This window comes from Dermochelys coriacea, chromosome 6 (assembly GCF_009764565.3).
Source record: "Dermochelys coriacea isolate rDerCor1 chromosome 6, rDerCor1.pri.v4, whole genome shotgun sequence".
Classification (NCBI taxonomy): domain Eukaryota; kingdom Metazoa; phylum Chordata; order Testudines; family Dermochelyidae; genus Dermochelys; species Dermochelys coriacea.
Window position 1 is genome coordinate 3,197,951 of NC_050073.1, and position 21,975 is coordinate 3,219,925.

Sequence of the window (21,975 nt, forward strand, 5' to 3'; positions counted from 1 at the left end):
TGAATCTGATTACCCTGTAAGGTATTTACCATCCTGATTTTACAGAGGTGATTCTTTTACTTTTTCTTCAATTAAAATTCTTCTTTTAAGAACCTGATTGCTTTTTCATGGTTCTTAAAATCCAAGGGTTTGGGGCTGTGTTCACTGATGCAAATTGGTGCGGATTTTTATCAGGCCTTCTCCCGAAAAGAGGGTGTAGGGTTTGGGGAGGATTTTTGGGGGAAAGATGTTTCCAAGCAGGCTCTTTCCAGGTTATATATCTGTTAGACGCTTGGTGGTGGCAGCAATAAAGTCCAAGGGCAAAAGGTAAAATAGTTTGTACCTTGGGAAAGTTTTAACCTAAGCGAGTAAAAATAAGCTTGGCAGTTTTTCATGCAGGTCCCCACATCTGTACCCTAGAGTTCAGAGTGGGGAAGGAACCTTGACAACATATATTTGCACAACATAAATCAAGCCAATGGGATTACTTCAGTGCAAATGGAGCATAGTTTTGACCAATTTTGAACTCCACCAAGGCTAGGTTGGGTTGAATTCTTTGGGCCCAATCTGAGGGTTTCCCTTAGGGGAATCTTCCAGAATAACCAGCTCTATGACATCCCAGCTCACAGCTGCTGGGGGTGGGGGCATAGACTCAGGACCCTGTCTGTGTGGTGATCCCGGTGGCTGGAATGAGCCCTTGGCTGCTCAGAATCAGACTGGTGCCTGGCAGTCTGGGGATCAGGTAGTTGCGATGGTGGCCTGCACCCCTCACCGTGAGCTGTGCTGGTTGTCAATGGCTCATCTTGAGGATTTGGCCCTTTATTTCCCTTTCAGCAGTCAGTGCAGTTCACTCTGTGCAGGAAGACTGATTTTTGATTCTTCGTAGCTTCCTCCATCCCTTTGCTGTGGAGTGTCTTTTACAGGTGTAGCTGACATAGGGTGACCAGATGTTCCATTTTTAAAGGGATAGTCCCATTTTGGGGGACTTTTTCTCATATAGGTGCCTATTACCCCCCACCCCCATCCCATTTTTTCACAGTCGCTATCTGGTCACCCTAAGTTGACAGCACTGTGGCTTTGCTCATTTCCCAGAGACCAAGTCAGTCCTTTCACTGATGCTGCTTTCTCTGTCCCTTTGGGGAGCTGTGAGTACTGTCATTACTCACAGAGCAGATTCACCCTTGCTGCAGCATGGGGAGCTAATGCTAAGATGCCCAGGCAAGTTCTGCTCTAGTAACATTTCCAGTGCAGTGTTAGGGTATTTGGACCTGATACATAATGAACCCATTTAGTGAATGAGGATTTATTGATGCTTCAGTTATTATAATGGAGAACCAGCTCTGCCACAGTTTAGGTTGAGATGCCCTTTCTTCTTAAATGCTGATTCTTTTAAGTCCTCTAAGACTTGAAGGGTCTTGAAATTTGTTGTGTCTCATGGTGGCACAGGGTAGGGTTAGTGACCCGAATTTTGTCTAGGTCATTTTTAGTTTCAGCCCTTTTGGGGTAATAAAAAGTCAGGAATCCCATGGCCCCAGTTGGGGGTACACAGTTCTAGGTCCCATGTGGCTAGAGCCTTTAGCTCCAAAGTCTTCACTGGGCCTTCTGCTGCAGGTGGTAGGGGAATCCAGGCCCGCCTACTCCTCTGGGTTCCAGCTCAGGCCCTTGTTTGAAGCAGCAAGAACCAGTTTCTTCCAATCCCTTGCTGCTCCTTGATCTATTTCCTACATTTTCTCCTCTGTAGGCTTTCCCCAGCCTCTCACCCAGGTCCTTCCTCCCTGGAAAGTTGACTTCCCTCGTAGCTCTTTGCCCAGACTGCTGAAGGGACCTTCTCTCTAGTCCTGCCATCTCTCTGGCAGCCAATTTGCCTCCTGCCTTACAGCCCTTTTACCCTTACAGCTCCTGCGAGGCTCCCAATGAGCTCCAGTTGAGCTGACAGTCAGTTTTTCCATTAATGAGATTGAGCTAAATGAGCCATCCAGCCCCCTGACAACCTTTGCGGCAGAGCCGCCCTGTGAAAGCAAATCACCCACCAACAATGACAACACAAATAAGAAATGGGAGATGGGTTTGCAGACCAGAACTTTTAACAAGAGCGGGGCAAAATATTTTCAGCTAATAGAAAATTCTTTGAAATCTGCCTTTTTGGGGTTACTGAAACTTTTCACAAATTTGGGTCAAATTCAGTGGATAGTTGCAAGAAAAGAAAAGAAAAGAAAAGAAAAGAAAAGAAAAGAAAAGAAAAGAAAAGAAAAGAAAAGAGGCCTCATTAGCCACAATGCGAGGGTGGTTAGGGCCATGTTTCTATGCGGACTACGTACCAGTGACCTCTGGCCCTACATCGTAATGAAACTCTGCTGGAAAAGACAGAACAATAACAAAATAGTTGTTAAAAGGAAAGATGTAACAACTTGCTTGGAGAGAGGGCAACAGGTTGCAGGAGGGGAGAGGTTGGAGTCATTCTATGTGCATGTGGCTAGATTGCTAAACTTCAGCAGGACCAGCTTTGTAAATAGCTGCTTTTATAAAGTAACAGTAGCGTTTATTCAGGCCACGTCAACACTACCATGGCTACAGACACTTCTACATTGATGGAAGGGTTTTTTTCTGTTGATGTAGGTAACCCCCTTCCTGAACAGCAGGAGTTAGGCTGACAGAAGAATTCTTCTGTTAACCTTGCCACATCTGCACTGCGGGTTAGGTTGGTTTAATTACAGCACACGGGGGTGTGAATTTTTCACACACCCTGAATGACATAGCTAGTTTGATCTAAATTTTAAACATTAAGGGCAGAGTCCCCTTTCGCTGTTATACAGCATGCAGCATATTGAACAGAAAGAAATGTTTATGTCGTAATGAAATGTTTGTGCGTGATCTCCATTAGTGTTCATGATTATTTGTGTTTACTCAAATTAATTTGCGACCAATTAACTCCCATTACAACAAAACCAAAACATCTGCACAGGGCCTGAGGGGTGACCCCAGTCAGTTAGTACATTTTAAAAGGTGTAGAACTGCATCTACATGAGGTGGCAAGTGACGTTTCTAATGCGGTTTGCTAACTGTAGGGAGCTGCCTTGGTTTGAAGAGATACTCTTTTCCAAGGCTCTGTCTACAGTGGCGCTTTACTGCGCTGAGACTTTCTCACTCGGGGCTGTGAAAAAACACCTCCCTGAGCATAGCACGTTTCAGCACTGGAAAGCGACCGTGTCGATAATGCGCCAGCACTGGGAGCCCTGCTCCCAGCACCGGCAGCTCCTCCCCTCCAGGGGTTGGTTTTTTTATAGCACTGGGAGAACTCTTTCCCAGAGCTGGTGCTGAGACTACACAGCCACTTGAAAGTGCTTCCACGCTTGGCGCTTGGTAGTGAAGACATCCCCTAAGTCTAGACAAGGGTTAGAGCACAGTGCCTCTCTTGCTTTGCCTTCATTCCAGTGGTAGGCAGTAATTTATGGCTGGCGTCTAACAGCAGAAAATTACCAGAAGCCCACGGTAGCTCAGCTGTGCTGGCTGATCTGTTCAGTGTGAGAGAGCACAGATCCATGTCTCCATCCATTCCCCTCCCACCTTCACCCATGGACACATGGTCCTTTCCTCCCCAGATTGTGTGGGTAGGCCAGGTCACAATCCAGGCCTTTATTTCCTCCTCTCAGTTTCTGTTTTTGTACCAGTCAATGTGAATCATCAGCTGCCAGATTTTGCTGCCTTGTCCATGTTGAGTAGTTCTTGTCTGCTCACAGTTTCCTTGAAATTGAGGAGAAAGGTACTACCCCCAGTGAGAAAAGGCATCAGAATCTGCTCCTAATTCTTCTGATCATCCTACGTCACATCTTCTATCACCCACTTCCTTCATCCCACCCATGTGAAGTGTCCGATCTCTGGGTAGCCAGGACCAGTGCTCCTCTACTTCCTTCTCAGAGACTGGCTTCTAAGAGACTAGCTCTACCTACCCTGGACATTTTGGGTAGCAGGAGTCTGAACATTGCCCATGAGACAGGTTCCACAACAGTTCAGTATCAGACCCTGCTACCTCAGAGCCTTGTAACAGAGACATGTTAATAAAGTTAACCTGGATTGTCACTGAGTATAAATGAGATGAGATTTTAGCCAGTTACCAGCAGGTGTGAAGGGAAGGGTTATAGGAGGAAATACCTGTGACAGAATCTCTCTTCTGAGCCTCTAGAACTTGCTCAGTATCAGGTTCCTGCTCCTGAATTAATGAATTTAGAAAGAAAACCAAAAAAGAAAATACATTATTGTTACTCAGTCAAATGTTCTCTTCAGACACTTTCCCAGCAGTCACATTCTGATTTGTCTTTGTCCCCTCATGGAATGAGGAAGGATTAAGGAGCAGGGGGAGATGATGTCTCCAGCTGTTGACATAGCTCTAGGGATTTCTACCTCTTATTCTTGCCCCCTTGTTACATTGGGAGAGAGGAAACTTGCGGTTTCCAGAGCTGAAGTGCCAGTTCTGCTGCTCAGAGAGCTTCTCTGCAGTTTGCTGGCAGGGACGTCCTACTCTGAGGAGCCAGTAGTGATGGGACACCTCTCCAGCTGCAAAGGGAAGTTATTGGGGGGCAAGAAGAGGCCCTTCAGTCCTATGCTATGGAAGGACTAGGGGGAGCAGGAATATTTGGGAGGACCATGGGAGAGAAGAAACGGTGAGGGCAGCTATAATCTCTGTAAATGCCCTCACCATTCATGTCATGCATCTTGGTCAGGAGTTCTCTCCCTGATGAGAACTCCATGATACAAGAGATCCTTCATTCAATCACTGGGGATCCCCATCACTGATGATCTTTGTGAAAGGTAAGAGAGGCTATGCTGTTATTGACATGAAGTGGGACCATATAGATCATTGTTGCAACCAAGGTCCTGTAGTGCCGCCAAATCTTATGTAAAGGGGGTCATATAAGGTGTCTAAGACCAGGTTATGGTTTGCTGATTATGATTATGATTATGCTGTCTGTATGCATGTATCATTTTTGTTGTTGAAGTTATGAATATTGGCTCTATACTGTCTGTATCTCCAGATACATACTTGTGCTATGCTTCTGGGTGACACCCCAGACAAGTTGGTGTCAGCTCTGCCTAGCCTGCTTGATGGCCCATTAAGGACCATCAGCTATACAATTGACCATTGAGAAAAGGCAGACACACCTTGTGACTCAGCAAGGTATGCAGGGACTTGCCCATGTGACTCCAAACTCCATTTTGCTGTAACTTTCCACAGTAAGAACAAAAGTGGTCTTACACCTGGAAAAGACCATAAAAGTCTGATTCCTCATATCCATCTTGTCTTCAATGGCTCTGGAGGGACTTTGCTACATACAGAAGCTCTACACAAAGGACTCAATGACCCATCCCAGCTGTGGATGTACTCCAGAGCCTTAATTTGAACCTGCAGTTTATTCTATCACTGCCACAAGCCTGAACCAAGAACTTTGCCATTACTGTGTGTAATTGATTTCACATAACCAATTCTAGCTTTCATTTATATCTTTTTCCTTTTATGAATAAACCTTTAGTTTAGTGGGAGCTAAACCCACAGAATCCACCACCCAAGGCATGGACCAACATAGCAAGGCCTGAGCAGAAGGTGAGAAAAGCAGGCTGAGGAGAGCTCTGGGACTGACTGCAAATATGCAGGGGTTGGAGAATTCATTTATGTTGTAGATGACTGTCTAAAGGAATAAGGAAGCCAGCAGAAAGCCAGAAAAGCATTTGTAGTGTGGCTGTGGAGGAAGCCAAGAAAAAGCACTTTGTTAGGACACAGGCCTGGCTACAAGCAAGTTTGCATTTCTATTGTCTTCAGGGAAACAGAACTGTGTGCACCTTGTTCTTAAGTAAACAAGATTGCACCAAAAATATGGGACAGGTTGTCATAAATATAAAGGAAAGTGTAACCACTTTTCTGTATACAGTGCTATAAAATCCCTCCTGGCCAGAGGCAAAATCCTTTCACCTGTAAAGGGTTAAGAAGCTAAGGTAACCCTGCTGGCAGCTGACCCAAAATGACCAATGAGGGGACAAGATACTTTCAAATCTGGAGCGAGGAGAAAAGGCTTTTGTCTGTCTGTGTGATACCTTTGCTGGGAACAGATCAAGGATGCAAGCCCTTCAACTCCTGTAAAGTTCATAAGTAATCTAGCTAGAAAATGTGTTTGGTTTTTCTTTGTTTTGGCTTTTAAATTCGCTGTGCTGGAGGGAATGTGTATTCCTGGTTTTGTGTCTTTTTGAGACTGAAGGTTTTGCCTAGAGGGATTCTCTATGTTTTGAATCTGATTATCCTGTAAAGTATTTACCATCCTGATTTTACAGAAGTGATTCTTTTACCTTTTCTTGAAATAAAATTCTTCTTTTAAGAACCTGATTGATTTTTCATTGTTCTTAAGATCAAAGGGTTGGGTTCTGTGTTCACCTGTACCAATTGGTGAGGATATTATTATCAAGCCTTCCCCAGGAAAGGGGGTATAGGGACTGGGGGAATATTGGGGGGAATAGGACTCCAAGTGGTCCTTTCCCTGTTCTTTATTTAAAACACCTGGTGGTGGCAGCGTTTTACGTAATCCAAGGGCAAAGAATTTGTGCCTTGGGTGAAAAACCTAAGCTGGTAGAAATAAGCTTAGGGGGTCTTTCATGTGGGTCCCCACATCTGTACCCTAGAGTTCAGAGTGGGGAGGGAACCTTGACACACAGGTATAATCAATTTTTCCTCCTAATGAAAACAACCTGGAGAGGCCCCGAATATCGATAACCACCTGTGCTGAGAGGCAAAAGTATAAAGAAATACAGTACACACAAAAAATGCCTTTAGCTTGAACTGCAGCACAAAACCTTAACTCTGAATTCCTACTTCCCCCACACAAAAAGAATAGATCACGTATCTTCACATTTCTAGAAAGCTTATGTTAATGTTGCTGATGTCACAATTAAAGTTTGTGTTACAGTTGTAGGTAGTGGGCAGTAGCTTGTGGAGTCGCAAGGTCCATCAATAAGAGTGGGTAACACAATCTGTGGGTTTTAAGCTTCCGAGTCGAAGACCAGCCATGCTCTCTGGTATATTTGGGCAGATCCTTTGAAGCCTGCTTGTGACCCTCCACAGGGCCACAGACCGCCCAGTTGAGAACCACTGTGGTAGAATAGATCCCTGTCAGCCAAAAGATCTGAGGCTTTGCCTTCACTGCAGAGTTAACTCTAGTTTTCTACACTCAATTACTGCTCTTGAGTCAGCGTCTCTCAAATGAGAAGAGCCACACTGTGAATAAGCAAAGGTGCTGCTGTGTCCACACTGGCACTGCACTCACTCATGTAGGGCACTAAGACTTTTAGGAGCTTATCCCATGGCTCTTTACACAGCAGTGAGCTGAGCCACTCTATGGATTCTTTCCCAGTGGAAGGTGGGAGAACTTGTCTGTCTTTTCTTGGTACACAGGGGGAAGAGTGGGAAGGCACTGGAGAATTAGAAGCACTCAAGTGCAGCTAGTTTGCATCCATACTACAGAAAGATCATGTTAGCTGGTGAGTTGTGCTTACTTAGGCTTTAGCCTATGCCCCGAGGGGCCAGCTCACTTGAGTTATAAGCACCACATCTTAAGGGTTTTTCTGTGTGGACAGGAGTCGAGTTAGGGCAATGCCTAAGGTGTAGCTCGAGTTAACTCGGCATCTCCTTTTGAATCTGAGCAATATTATCTGCAGAATACAATGAAAATACTTCACTCTCACAAGCCCCATTCACACCTGGCAGTGCCAATCTCTTCTAACCATGTTCACTGCCACTACAGAACAAAGGGCGATAAGAGGAAATTTTCTTGGGGAAGGTCTGTCTCCTCCAGCTCTCTGGTTTCTTGAAAGTCTAATTCCAACTCTGGATTTATGCCATCTTCTTCCCCAGCTTTGGGGCTTGCAGAGTCTGTGATTCCTGATTAATACTTCCATCAAGATAAACAGAAGAGAAGTAAGTTATTTAATGACTAATTCTCTTCAAACACATCCTGTTTTGTATGTGTTTGTTTTATTCAATACACTGCACCTGCCACCAGGGCTGGCCCACAACATTTTGGCACCTCAGGCGGTACGGTGACCAGATGTCCCAACTTTATAGGACCAGTCCCTACTTTTGGGTCTTTTTCTTATATGGGCTCCTATTACCCCCCACCTCCGTCCCGATTTTTCACATTTGCTGTCTGGTCACTCTATCAGGCGTGGAGCTCAAATGACGCCCCCATGCCCCCTTGCTTGGGCCAAAACTTTGAAAGGGCTCAATTCTGACTTCTTTCTGTTCTACTCCGCCCATGGTACTGCTCTGCTACCTACCCCAATAAAGGAGAACCTACAACTTAAAATGCCTTGCTCAAAAGTAGTAAGTACACTTTACTATGCAGACAAGAAAAGTTACATTTGCTGTTCAGGCATTTGAAAGTTCATCCAATGAAGTGAGCTGTAGCTCACGAAAGCTTATGCTCAAATAAATTTGTTAGTCTTTAGGTGCCACAAGTACTCTCTTTCTACTGGCATTTTGATGTTGAATAATCAAAGTGGTGCTTACCATGCCTTCTTGGTTGCAAAGATTTGAACTGCTTCTGCTTCCTGAAGGTCCACAGTCTGGGCCAGCTCATACTCTATTGAGATGGTTGCAAGGCCGACTAGCCTCTCCTGGGTCATTGTGGAGCGTAGATGTGTTTTTACTAATTTCAGCTTGGAGAAGCTGTGTTCTCCACTGGCAACTGTTACAGGAAGCGTTAGAAGTATCTACAGAGCAACAAAAGCATTTGGAAAGAGGGTGGTCATCTTATTTGTGCACATATATTCCAGAACAGCCTTTGGAGTTGATCCTGTTGAAATGTATCTTGAAAGGACTTTCAGTTCATCACCTAAATCACTCACATCAATATCGCGCATGTCATCAGGTGTCAACACTGTCTCTAGTGCCCTGCATTGCTGGTTTAGGTCTTCTTCAGGTATAGTGAGGAGTTTGGGAATATCCTACAACATCCCAATTATACTGCTGTGATCCTTGAGCTGCATGAAACTTTCTCCAACTGACTGTATTGCACAGTCTAGCACCTGGTAAATAATTCAACTTTGAATTCTGTTTGGGGTCTCTTATGAGATTCTCCCGTGCCTCAGAAACAAATGTCGTCTTCTTCGGTGACTCTTGTATTCTTGAATGGGTGGGGAAATTAGCTTCAGTGTGAAGTTCCTCTACCCCATTTCTGCGCACTCTTCAGAACATTTTGAAATCCCTCATCTGACCGGAAAGACTGTAAGTAGCTGCAGTGGCACAGGAGCCAGCCAACAGAGCTGTAGACAGGGGAGTTTGAGGGGGAGTTCTGCTAGAGGAGAAGGACTTAGGGTGAGAAGGCAATGACAGACACAGAGGCAGCAGTGGTGGTGACCCAAGCGGTGGAGCCACACAATGAAAAACTCATGTTTCTTCCACAGTATAGATAGAGACCTCTTTAATGTTTTTAATGAAGTAATACTAATGAGAACTGCAGTGATCATGGGAGACTTTAACTTCCCAGATATAGATGGAGGGCGAGTGCTAGTAATAATAATAGGGCTCAGATTCTCCTAAATGCGATAGCTGATGAATTCCTTCACAAGTAGTTGCTGAATCAACAGAGGGGGATGCCATTTTAGATTTGGTTTTGGTAAGCAGTGAGGACCTCCTAGAAGAAATGGTTGGAGGTTACACCCTGGTTTCGAGTGATCATGAGCTAATTCAGTTCAAACTGATGGAAGGATAAACAAAATAGATCTGTGTCTAGCGTTTTTATTTCAAAAGGGCTAACTTTAAAAAAATTAAGGACATTAGTTAAGGAAGTGGATTGGAGTGAAGAATTTATGGATCTAAAGGCAGAAGAGGCCTGGGATTACTGCAAGTCAAAGTTGCAGAAGCTGTCAGAAGCCTGCATCCCAGTAGGGCAAAAGATCTATCTGGGGGCAAAAGATCTATCTGGCTTTAAGATTAAACTTGATAAGTTTATGAAGGAGATGGTATGATGGGATAATGTGATTTTGGTAATTAGTTGATCTTTAAAAATTCATGGTAAATAGGCCTAATCCCCTGAGATGGGATATTAGATGCGTGGGATCTGAGTTACCCAGGAAAGAATTTTCTGTAGTATCTGGCTGGTGAATCTTGCCCATATGCTCAGGGTTTAGCTGATCGTCATATTTGGGGTCGGGAAGGAATTTTTCTCCAGGGCAGATTAGAAGAGGCCCTGGAGGTTTTTCGCCTTCCTCTGTAGCATGGGGCACGGGTCACTTGAGGGACGATTCTCTGCTCCTTGAAGTCGTTAAACCACGATTTGAGGACTTCAATAGCTCAGACATAGGTGAGGTTTTTCGTAGGAGTGGGTGGGTGAGAATCTATGGCCTACATTATGCAGGAGGTCAGACTAGATGATCAGAATGGTCCCTTCTGACCTTAGTATTTATGAATCTATGAAAAGGGAAAAAAATTATAGGCAGGAGTTGTAGACCAGGCTGGATGAGCAAGCATCTCACAGAGGTGAGTAAGAAAAAGCAGAAAGCATACAGGGAGTGGAAGATGGGAGGGATCAGCAAGGTAAAATACCTTATTGAGGTTAGAACATGTAGGGCTAAGGTGAGAAAGGCTAAAAGTCAAGTAGAGTTGGACCTTGCAAAGGGAATTAAAACAAATAGTAAAAGGTTCTATAGCCATATAAATTAGAAGAAAACAAAGAAAGAAGAAGTGGGACCATTAAACACTGAGGATGAAGTGGAGGTTAAGGATAATCTAGGCATGGCACAATATCTAAACAAATACTTTACCTCAGTCTTTAATGAGGCTAATGAGGATCTTAGGGCTAATGGTAGCATGACAAATGGGAACGAGGCTATGGAGGTAGATATTACCATATCCGAGGTAGAAGCCAAACTCGAACAACTGAATGGGACTAAATCGGGGGCCCAGATAATCTTCATCCAAGAATATTAAAAGAACTGGCACATGAAATTGCAAGCCCATTAGCAAGAATTTTTAATGAATTTATAAATGCAGGGATTGTACCATATGACTGGAGAATTGCTAACATATGTCCATTTTTAAGAAAGGAAAAAAAGTGATCTGGGTAACTACAGGCCTGTTAGTTTGACATCTGTAGTATGGAAACAATTTTGAAGGCGAAAGTAGTTAAGGACATTGAGGTCAATGGTAAATGGGACAAAATACAACATGGCTTTATAAAAGGTAGATCGTGCCAAACCAACTTGATCTCCTTCTTTGAGACAGTACAGATTTTTAGCTTTTGTACACACTGAAACTGTGGGGCTTAAAGGCCAAAAATGTTTATTGGCTTTTTATTTTATTAAACATTGAGTGTTATTTTAGGAGCACTGACTATAAATTGCTAGTCATACCAGGGGAATTAATTTTTTTAATATTATGGTGATTGTTCATGTTATATGTGTTTTTTATGGACCTGCAGGATTTGGTATGTGGGAGCCCACACCCCTTTAAGCGGCCCATATGCTTGGAAGGAGCACTGCGAGTGCCTGCAACTTTACCCTGAACATTTTTAAGTATGTTTTTATGGCCACAAGTTAGATGGCACTTTGAAGCACTGGTAAGGGCAGTGGACCAAGCCTGATGCTTAAGGTTACTTTGAATGGCCGTTAGCTGGTTATTTAGGAAATTTTGAATTTTTGAACATGCCAGATTTTACTGCAATTTTTTGGCCTTAGTGATATTTAATACCATTTTTGTTAACAGCTTTTGGGTTATTAACCTAAGGGTGGAGATAACATGTAATTTACCCATTTTAGCTTGCACTTGGGTTAACTGTGCTTTAGGAATTAGACAAGTGGCCTTTTTTAGTTGCCCTGATTTTTTATTATGTTGTTGGCTTTTATAAATGTTTTCAATTGCTGCTGCACTATTGGCACCATTTGACAGATGTTTGACCAATTTTTTTTTTTCGAGGAGACACATGCGCTTTGCTCTGCTAACCGAGTGGCAGGTTTTTTGGAGCAATTTGGATAGATATAAGTGACCTGAAAGCTAAATAGGGGCAGAGTCAATTTTATAGTTTTTAATATAGCATGAATTACTATTACTTGGTATTTTAGCACATTTCTTTTAGTAAAGTACCATACCACATTTGTTGTTTATATAGTTTAAAATACTTTTAAGAAGCACTGACATGAATAGCATAGGAAGGGGTATATTGCAATATGGTACAGATTAGGTTGCTTATTACTGGGAGTATATTAGTACAGGTATATTTTTCGTGGCAGAACACCTTTTTTAAATATGAATTTGATTATTTACTAAATGGGTCACCAAAAACGATAAGGACCTTTTTTTTGGATATATTATAGACCCCTAAAATGGCTATTATATTAACCCCGCTATAAAACACACTAATTTTAATTTTAGATTTTTGAGGCTTATTTGTAGTGATATTGTATACTTTTATTTGTTTTATTTGACTAGTTTCTTTTTTATTTGTTTTTCAATATGGGATATTTGAACCTTAAAAATAATTAAACAATATTTAAATACATTATTAAAATATGAAGGCCTTGACCCTTGGGTTTTATTAGAATATATGGTGTTGTTTGTATTTGGATGGTGTTACGGGGATAGTAGTATCGTGGAGCAAATGGCAGGGGCAGTGGCAACAAGGCACCTTTGGTATTTGTTTTTTGAAAGCGAATCAGAAAGGACAACACAAGGTGAAGGTACTTATTTAAAAACACAGGGCGCAGCCTATGGAATAAACCCCCAATCCAATAATTCCATCTTTTTAAGCATGGATTTTACAAGTTTATTTTTGCCAGTATATAATGCTACGCCTTTTTTACCAGGGCCAGTTTTTAACGTTTTTTGTTGTTAGGACTCTTTGGACTTTGGCAGTTTTAGCAGAGTGAGCGGTTTTTGGTGGTGGTGGCAGTGGTGGTTTCTGGAGCAATTGTGGTTTAGTACTGTGGAAGAAAATTATTATCATTATTATTATTATTTTAGTTTGAATGCAGCAAGTCAGAAACAGTTTATACTTTAAAAAACTACTAAGGCAAAGGTATCTCTGTCCATTGTATTTCTTCCGTTGCAATTGTTTAAAAAATAAACAATATAAAGCAGCATTTATACCCTTTGATTGCATAACATGGTGTCTTTGTTTATACTCTTTTTGATATTTTATTTGTTTTTAACATTTTTTGCTAACAATTCCATTTTATTTTTATTTTAAGGCAAGGTTAAACAGCTTTGCTTGCAGTTTTTTATATGCTTTACCAAGTCTGCCTTTACAAATTTTGCGTTATTATGGTTCTGCGTTAGCCTGACTGTTGCTTTGTTTTTAACACAACTGAGAGACCTACATTTAATTTTTTAAAATTTTATTTTTACACTCCCCCCTTTGTGCATTTTTTTAGCACAACCAACATTTTTAAATTTTTATTTTTATTAGATTTTGTATTTTTAATTTTAGATTAAATGGTTAGCCTTATAAGCTGTGAATGGATATAACAACAAAACACATTGTTTGAACATGAAAGGTATTTTTGTTATTACATTTTTTACAACAACAATAACATATTTTTAAACTACACAAAAACAATATAAACATTACTGTTTTTATTGTAACAATATTCTGGGGATTGATTTATAGCACTAGTTGCATAACACATTACATTATGATTAGTATATAAAATAGACACTTTATAAACAGTGTGGAATGCATGTTTTTAATTTAATATATAATTTGAAGTACATAAATATATATGTACATAAATGAAGTACATAAAGATAATAAATTTGTTAGTCTCTAAGGTGTCACAAGTACTCCTTTTCTTTTTGCGAATACAGACTAACACGGCTGCTACTCTGAAACCTGTCATAAAGATAATATAATTTGAAGTACATACATTTGACCTTGTAATTTAGAGATTTTTTGAACCTTTGGTAGGAGTGAGTGTAGGTTTTGGAATTGGTTTGGTATTAAGGTAGTTTAATTAAAAGATATTTGAAACCTAAAGATATAATTGTAGGACTTTATTTGCAGGCCAATAAGTAATTGTTCGCAGCAGTGATGAGATTAAAATGTATATTTTACAAAGTGGTGACCTCTACGTTTACACAGCTGTTACTAACTTGGAAAATTAGGTGTTTTGTTAGGGTAGTTTTTTGTTTTATACCTTTTTAACAATCATTGTTATAAACAGTGACTATTTTTTTGGCTTTAGCTTTTCTATGAACTGAAGCTGTGGGGGCTTTAAAGGCCAAAGTGTTTATTAATTTTTTATTTTTATTTAAACATTAGGTGTTATTTTAGGAGCACTGACAACAAATCGGCTAGGCATACAAGGTGTTTTAATTTTTTACATATTATGGTGAATTATTTAATTTTACGTGCATTTGTTTTACAGACCCGTCAGGATTTGGTTGGTGGGAACCCACACCCCTTTAACCGGCCCATATGCTTGGAAGTAGCACTGCGAGTGCCTGCAACTTTACTCTGAAAATGTAAGTATGTTTTTACGGCCACAAGTTGGATGGCACTTTTTTGAAGCACTAGTAAAGGCAGTGGACCAAGCATGATGCTTAAGATTACTTTGAATGGCCATTAGCTGGTTATTTAAGAAATTTTGAACTTTTGAACATGCCAGATTTTACTGCAAATTGTTGTGCCAACCGAATAGCAGCCCCTTTGGAGCAGTTTGGATATATAAAATTGACCTGAAACTAGATAGGGCAAAACAAATTTTTCAATTTGTAATCTAACATTAATTACTGTATATTAGTATTTTCTTTTTTTGAATAAATACCATACCACATTTTTAAAAAATGTTTATGTACCTTTAAGAAGCATTGACATTAATAGCATAGGAAGGGGTATATTGCAATATGGTACAGATTAGGTTATTAATTACTGGGACTATTTTACTACAGGTAAATTTTTGGAGGCAGAACACACCTTTTTTTAAAAAATGAATTTAATTATTTACTATTTGGGTCACCAAAAACAATAAGGACCCCTTTTTTTATATATACTACAGACCCCAGGAATGGCCATTATATTAACCCCATTATAAAACCCACTAATTTTAATTTTAAATTTTTAGGCTTATTTGTAGTGTGTATATACTTTTTTTTTATTGACCAGTTTATTTTTTATTTAATTGTTTGCTTATATGGGATATTTTGAACCTTAAAAATAGTTTTTAAAAATAATATTGAAATAAATTACTGAAATGGGAAGGCCTTGGCCATTGGGTGTTGTTAGACTATATGGTATTGTCTGTACTTGAATGTGTTACAGGGGTGATAGTATAGTGGAGAAAATGCCGGGGGCAGTGGCAACAAGGTGTTTTTGGTATTTGTTATTTAACAGCCAATCAGAAAGTACAATACATGCTGAAGATACTTATTTAAAAACACAGGGCGCAGCCTGTGGAATAAACCCCCATATGTAATTAATACCACCTTTTTAAGCATGGGTTTTACAAGTTTTTTTCGGCCAGTGTATATTTTTTTGTTTTTTTTACCAGGGTTAGTTTTTAATGTTTTTTGTAGTTAGGAATTTTTGGACTTTGGCAGTTTTAGCAGAGCGACCTTTTTCTTGTTAAAAGAAAAGGAGTACTTGTGGCACCTTAGAGACTAACAAATTTATTAGAGCATAAGCTTTCGTGAGCTACAGCTCACTTGCATCCGATGAAGTGAGCTGTAGCTCACGAAAGCTTATGCTCTAATAAATTTGTTAGTCTCTAAGGTGCCACAAGTACTCCTTTTCTTTTTGCGAATACAGACTAACACGGCTGCTACTCTGAAACCTTTTTCTTGTTGTTGTTGTTTTGAAGCAGTTGTGGTTTAGTACCATGCAGGGGAGAGGTTACCAGCATGTTACCCTGAAGTGGTTTGTTTTTTTTAGCAAATGCTGGTTGTATGGTAATTTTATTAGTGGATGAGAGAGGTTACTAGCACTTCACCTTGTTCTTTTTTTTTTTTTTTGCTGACCAGAAGGAGGAAAAGAAATACCAGAAGGAGGGACAGGCTGATTAGTAGTTGAAGTGGAGTTATTTTGAGGCGGAGGGGCTTTTATGCAGGGAGAAGCATGGGTTCAGGCAGTGAGTTCTTGGCACTTTACAGCGGTGTTGGTAGTTAGCAGGACTTGGTAAGGCCTTTTAGCGTGGGGCCAGAGCAGTTTTTGTTGATGGACCTGTACGTAGACCCAGTTACCTGGTTTTTAACCAATGGCAGGTTTGTTGAGGTTTCTTGGAGCAGGACTTTTTTTACCTGTGAATACAGAGACCTAAAACATTTTATTAATGGCTGGTAGTGTTCTGCAGATTTTACGGCTGCTTGGACCCATTTTAAGCCCCCGCTTTTTTCTTGGGGCAGTTAGGTTTTAATAAAACCCCTTATGTATTTTTAGCTCATTTGACTAAAATGTTTATGGCCAAATTATTTTAATGAAATCGTTTTTTTGCCTGGATTTATTTGCAGACCTTTTTTTGGAAAAGGGCCCATTTTTTTTTAGAATGGCTGCAAAGAAACCAAGAATTTCTTTTTTTTTTCAGCATTTTATAAAATGTAACTGCTTAATTTTTTTTATTATAGAGTTAACTTTATTTTTTAAAATGACTTGCTTATTTTTTAAAATGACAATTAACTTAGATTTTACGATTTTAATTATTGTTTTAGCGATTTAAATTTTGATGCTTGTAATTTTCTAGGCTTTTCAACGTTTTCACTTGTTTTTTAATTTTGTATTTGTTGCTTGCTTGCTTGGCCCGATTTTGCTTTTTTTGCTGAACTGTTCCTTTTTATGGGCACAAGCCTTGTTTTACTACCACTTTAGCAAGGAGGGTGGGCTTTTTAAGTAGCCACCACCCCTTTGGGTTATTTTTTTTTAAACATTTTTATTTACAAAGGCTACCCGAGTGGTGGTGTGTAAGGCTGGCCACCTGGGCAGAACGCACGGCCAATTGGTGTTGTCACTGTTTCATTTTTTTACAGCAGACACACAGCCATTGCGGGATATGCTGAGCACACATGGTTAAATTGTGACATGTTCCTGAAGGCCTGGTACTTGCTCAGCCAGGGCTTTCAGGCAGGTGCGTTCCGCTTTTTTTGCCTGGAAGTTTTGTTTTAAGGCTTGCAGCTTGTTTTGGGCGGAGGTTTGAGTTGCTGCTTGGATAGTGCTTTATGCTTTTAGTTGCTTCATTTTTTTTAGCTGTTGGGTACACTTTTTATTTTTTTTTATTGCTTAGTTTTGCTACGACTGGGGTTAGACCCACCTGCACCCTTTGTTTGCAGCCCGGAGTGGAGAGAGGAATGCTCGATCTTTGTTGGGTTTTAGGCATACTACAACGAAGAGGGGGGCTTATTTAATTATGCAATTTTTAACCTATAAAATACCAACAGTGCCAAACAAAGCAAATGTGAAATAACAAGGGTAAAACAGATAGATGGTGTGCACTGTTCAGGGCTTTTTCCCTTTGGTAACAAAAATCTGTCACAGTTTAATAAAAAATTGCAATTTGCCTGTGCCTTACTTAATTAGGCTAAGACCACAGGATCGTAGGGGCGGAGATGAACAGAACTCACCATGTGACTAAATTTTAAAGCTTTATTAATAAAATAATAACACAGTGGTGAGTGCGGGAACTGCTTTTACGTCACTTAAAGGAAGAAAAAACCTTAATACTTAAACCCTGACCCACTTTTATACGTATACATGCACTGCCTGGGCTGGCCAGCCCTGGGGGTAGGAGAGAGAGAGAGAGAGATGTGGATGGTAGGTTGTTTTGTGTACAGATTGTTTAGAGGTACACTGCAAAAAATTTTAACTTGCTTTTGCTTTTGGGAGGGTTTTTGGGGGCATTCCTTTTAGAGACCTTTGCTTGGTATTTTAGTTTAGGCCGGCAGTTTGTGGCTTTTTTAGCATTTTCAAACCATACCGGCTTTAGGGTTGTAAAGGCAGACTGCTGGGTTTTACTGGGCTTCCAATCTTTGCAAAGGTAATTTTAGTTTTGCAACTTAGTTGCTTTTGTTTTATGTGTGTTTATATTCTTTTTACAGCCAGCTGGGGCTGAAAGCAGTTTTTGTGCCTCTGTTGTTTGATTTTGAATGCAGGGCAGCTTTTTTTTATTTTTAGGCCAGACTGACTTTTTAAATTAACCCTTCACCCTCACACACACTTTTTTTTTTTTTTTTTTGCTTTTAGCTTTAACTAATTGGGGATATGAAGGAGCCGAAGGGGTTAACAATGTAGTTTCGGTACGGAGGCATTTGGTTGCATTACATTTAGTTTTTAAATTTTGTACTTGAGTTTTTAATTTGGGAGGGAGTTTTTTAGCTTTTGCACTTGAGACTTATGGAGGTTTTGTAGCTTTTTTTGAGGTGTATGATTTTATTTAAATTGAAGGTACCTTTTGTGGGAATTGTTTACAGGGATTACTACAAGTGTAAAAATGTTAATTTTAAGTACACAAGGGAGTATTTTGTTTGCTTAGAGGCTTATTTTCTGTTTGCAGGGTTAGCGGTTTACAAGATTTTTACACACTTTCGGGAAAGGGTTTGCAGGGTAGCAGCTTATAAGTAGGAAAGGCTTTTACTTTTTTGCACTGTTTGCTGGGTCACGAGGTTTGACTGACTCCCCTTGTGTTTAGAACTTTTTTACTTAAAGAGTGGGGGCCCTGGTGTGGCTGAAGTTAGCTTAAGTCCCAGACCAGGTTACCGGCATTTACTTTTTATACATTTACTTATTTACTTATTTTTATTTATTTTTTTATAAATAGATGCATTTTTTTAACTATAACCTTAATTTTTTATGTTTGGACTTAATACAACTTTATTGAGGCAGGAAAAATTTTTTAGCATTGATTAGGTTTGACCTTAACCTTATATTGGGGGGCGGAAAAAGTTTTTCAGCACCACTTTGCATTTGGCCTTGTTGCATAATTAATAAGTTTGCATGGCTTGAGCCCAAAGGGACAGACAGCCCCACGGTTAGTTGGTTTGTTTTGGTTTTTTTTTGATACCCCAGTAGAGATTTTAAAAGGTTTTTTACCTTTTGTTTGGCGCATTGGGGTTTGAAGGGGAATGGTTTGTCGTAGTTGCCGCTGTTTTAGCCGGGTATTGCTGAGTCACGGCACCAAATTGTGGACGAAAACAAGTTCTTACTTTTAGTTTGGATGCAGCAAGTTAGAGTCAGTTTTATTTTTAGGCAATTGCAAGATGGAAGACAGCCGTTTGGACAGAGTGTCCTTATGCAAATTTTTAAAGTATAAACAATGTAAAGCAGTATTTATACCTTTTTATTACATAAAGCTGTGTTTTGTTTATGCTTTTTTATTTTATTTGTAGCAAAAAATGTTTAAAACAATTACATTTTATTGTTATTTTAAGGCAAGGTTAAAAACAGATTTGCTTTGCAATTTTTATATGCTTACACCAGTTTTGCCTTTACAAGTTTTGCGTTATTAGGGGTTAGAGTTAGCCTGACTTTTGCTTTCTTTTCAACAGAATTAAGATGGGTGCACTTAAATCCCTTTTTCTTACTTCCACAGGAAGTTTAGACTTGAAATTAGACGAAGGTTTCTAACCATCAGAGGAGTGAAGTTCTGGAACCTTTCAAGGGAAGCAGTGAGGGCAAAAGACCTATCTGGTTTCAAGATTAAGCTCGGTAAGTTTATGGAGGAGATGGTATGATGAGTTAACGTGATTTTGGCAATTAACTGATCTTTGACTATTTATAGTAGATGGAGCCCGGTGGCCTGTGATGGGAAATTGGATGGGATGGGATCTGAGTTACCCAGAAAAGAATTCTCTGTAGTATCTGGCTGGTGAGTCTTGTCCACATGTTCAGGGTTCAGTTAATTGCCATATTTGGGGTCGGGAAGAAATTTTTCCCCAGGGCAGATTGGCAGAGGCTCTGGAGATTTTTCACCTTCCTCTGCAGCATAGGGCACAGGTCACTTCCTGGAGGATTTTCTGCACCTTAAAGTCTTTAAACCATGATTTGAGGACTTCAGTCCTCAGATGCAGGTGAGAGGTTTATTGCAGGAGTGGGTGGGTGAGATTCTGTGGCCTGCACACAACATGCACCATTAAAGTCATGTGTTCTGTATGGCTGATGTCAGGTGTGCAGTCTAGAATAACAGGGTAATATCTTGCTGACTTAAGAACTCCCACAATCTTCCATTTGACTTTTGTTGCCAATAACTGTATGATCTCATTTTGAATTATTTTCCAAGGTAGTAGTGTGTGTACATTTCTTGGGTGGTGACTCTTCTTGGTAGCTCCTGGAGCACAGCATCAAACTCAACCATCAGCTCCACGATTTAAAGAAGTTTCCATTGTTTGGCACATACAGCTGATCTGAAGTGCCACGCAGTGCTAAGTTTTGGGGAGCCAGCATTCTCACAATAGCAATGAGCCCTTTCAGAACATTTGGCCAGTAAAGAGACTCTGATGCAATCTTCTCTTCAGGCTGATCATCTATGGTGGCCTTTAACCTTAGTCTCATCTCAAGCTCTTTCCACCTATGGAATGCTCTCTGGTGATTTGCTGCCTTCTCATGGCATGCCAGATTTCTAGCCAGATTTTTCCAGTCCTTTGTTTCTGTAGAACCCAATGTGGCTGGAACATTAGAATGCAGCATTCTAGATTTTGGAATACATAAGCCGTGGCCTCTCCGCTTTGTCACCATTGGGGATTTCATGCCAGTAATGTGTTGGATGGAAACTACTATTTTCATTGTCTTTGGGGAACCTGAAGTTTTTCACTTGCTGTGGCCCATGACGTACAAGGAAGTTCCTCAGGCTACTGCTTAAGTGGGTCCACGGTCCTGGATCATCTAGACTTAAGGAACTAAACTCAGCAGTAGCTGTTTCTTGTGCCTCCACCACACTCTTCTCCGATCTACACTTTTCTTACCTCCATTTGAGATGGAGATATGGATGCTGCAGCAGCTGCCAGGTCACCTGCACTCTGACTAACTGGAAGTTACTAGCACTCACATCCTCATTGGGGCCGGAAGGCTCACTATGAACATTTGTGTCTATGTATCTCAGGAGAGTTCCTTCCTGCTTAGATAGAAAAGCTTCCTTTGCATTTCCCATTCTCTCTTCTGGCTGTGGATGGTTGACTGCAGCAGCTCCGCGGAGGTCCCAGACTTGCTCTTTAATGTCCATTCTCCACTTGCTTGGATGGCACTTCATGGACCATTGAGTAGCCTCCCAGTTGTGGACAGAGGCACCAGCAACCGATTCCCCAAGCCAAACTCCCCTTTGCAATCCAGAGAAACAGCCTGGAGCACAGGGTTTGGCCCATGCTGACTGCAGACACCACAGCTGCACAGTGACTCCTGTAACCACTCTAGCCCATCAGCACTCAGCTCTCCTGCATTCTGCTAAGCGGCTGAGATCTGGGGGAACAGAAATCCTTTGTTAGAGATGAAAAATCTCTTCACAGGATCACAATGTCAATGGCTGCCAGACGCCTTCCCTATGAAATCCCAAATGCGCAGCCCCTTGGATTTCCACAGGGGAAATCTCTGCTCATTCACTGGTTGCCCGTGGCTGCAGTCTCTGACAGGGGGAATGTAGAGGGGTCTCTGCAGACAGTCCCTTCTACAGCACCCATAATGGGAGAAGGTTTGGCCTTGTGATGTGAGGCACGGGTCTGAGAATTAGGGCTCTTTGGTTCTGTGACTCTGGAAGGGGGCGAGGTCTAGTGGGTGGAGCTGGATTGGTTGACAATGAGTGAGCAGAGCTTGTGCTGAAGGACCCTGGTTCAATCCCCCCCAATTCCTGTGGCGTCTACATGTGGCCATGACTTTACTTACCTATCAGTGTAGGTTGTTCAGACTATTCCTGGACACATGTCTTACATCTGCTGCTGGCCATCCCTGAGATGTAGGTCCTTCATCCACACAAGGACATGGCATATCAAGGTCAATCCAGCAGCTCCCATCTGGTCTTCACCTCCACAATAGACGGCTAGCCCGAGCCTGACCAGAG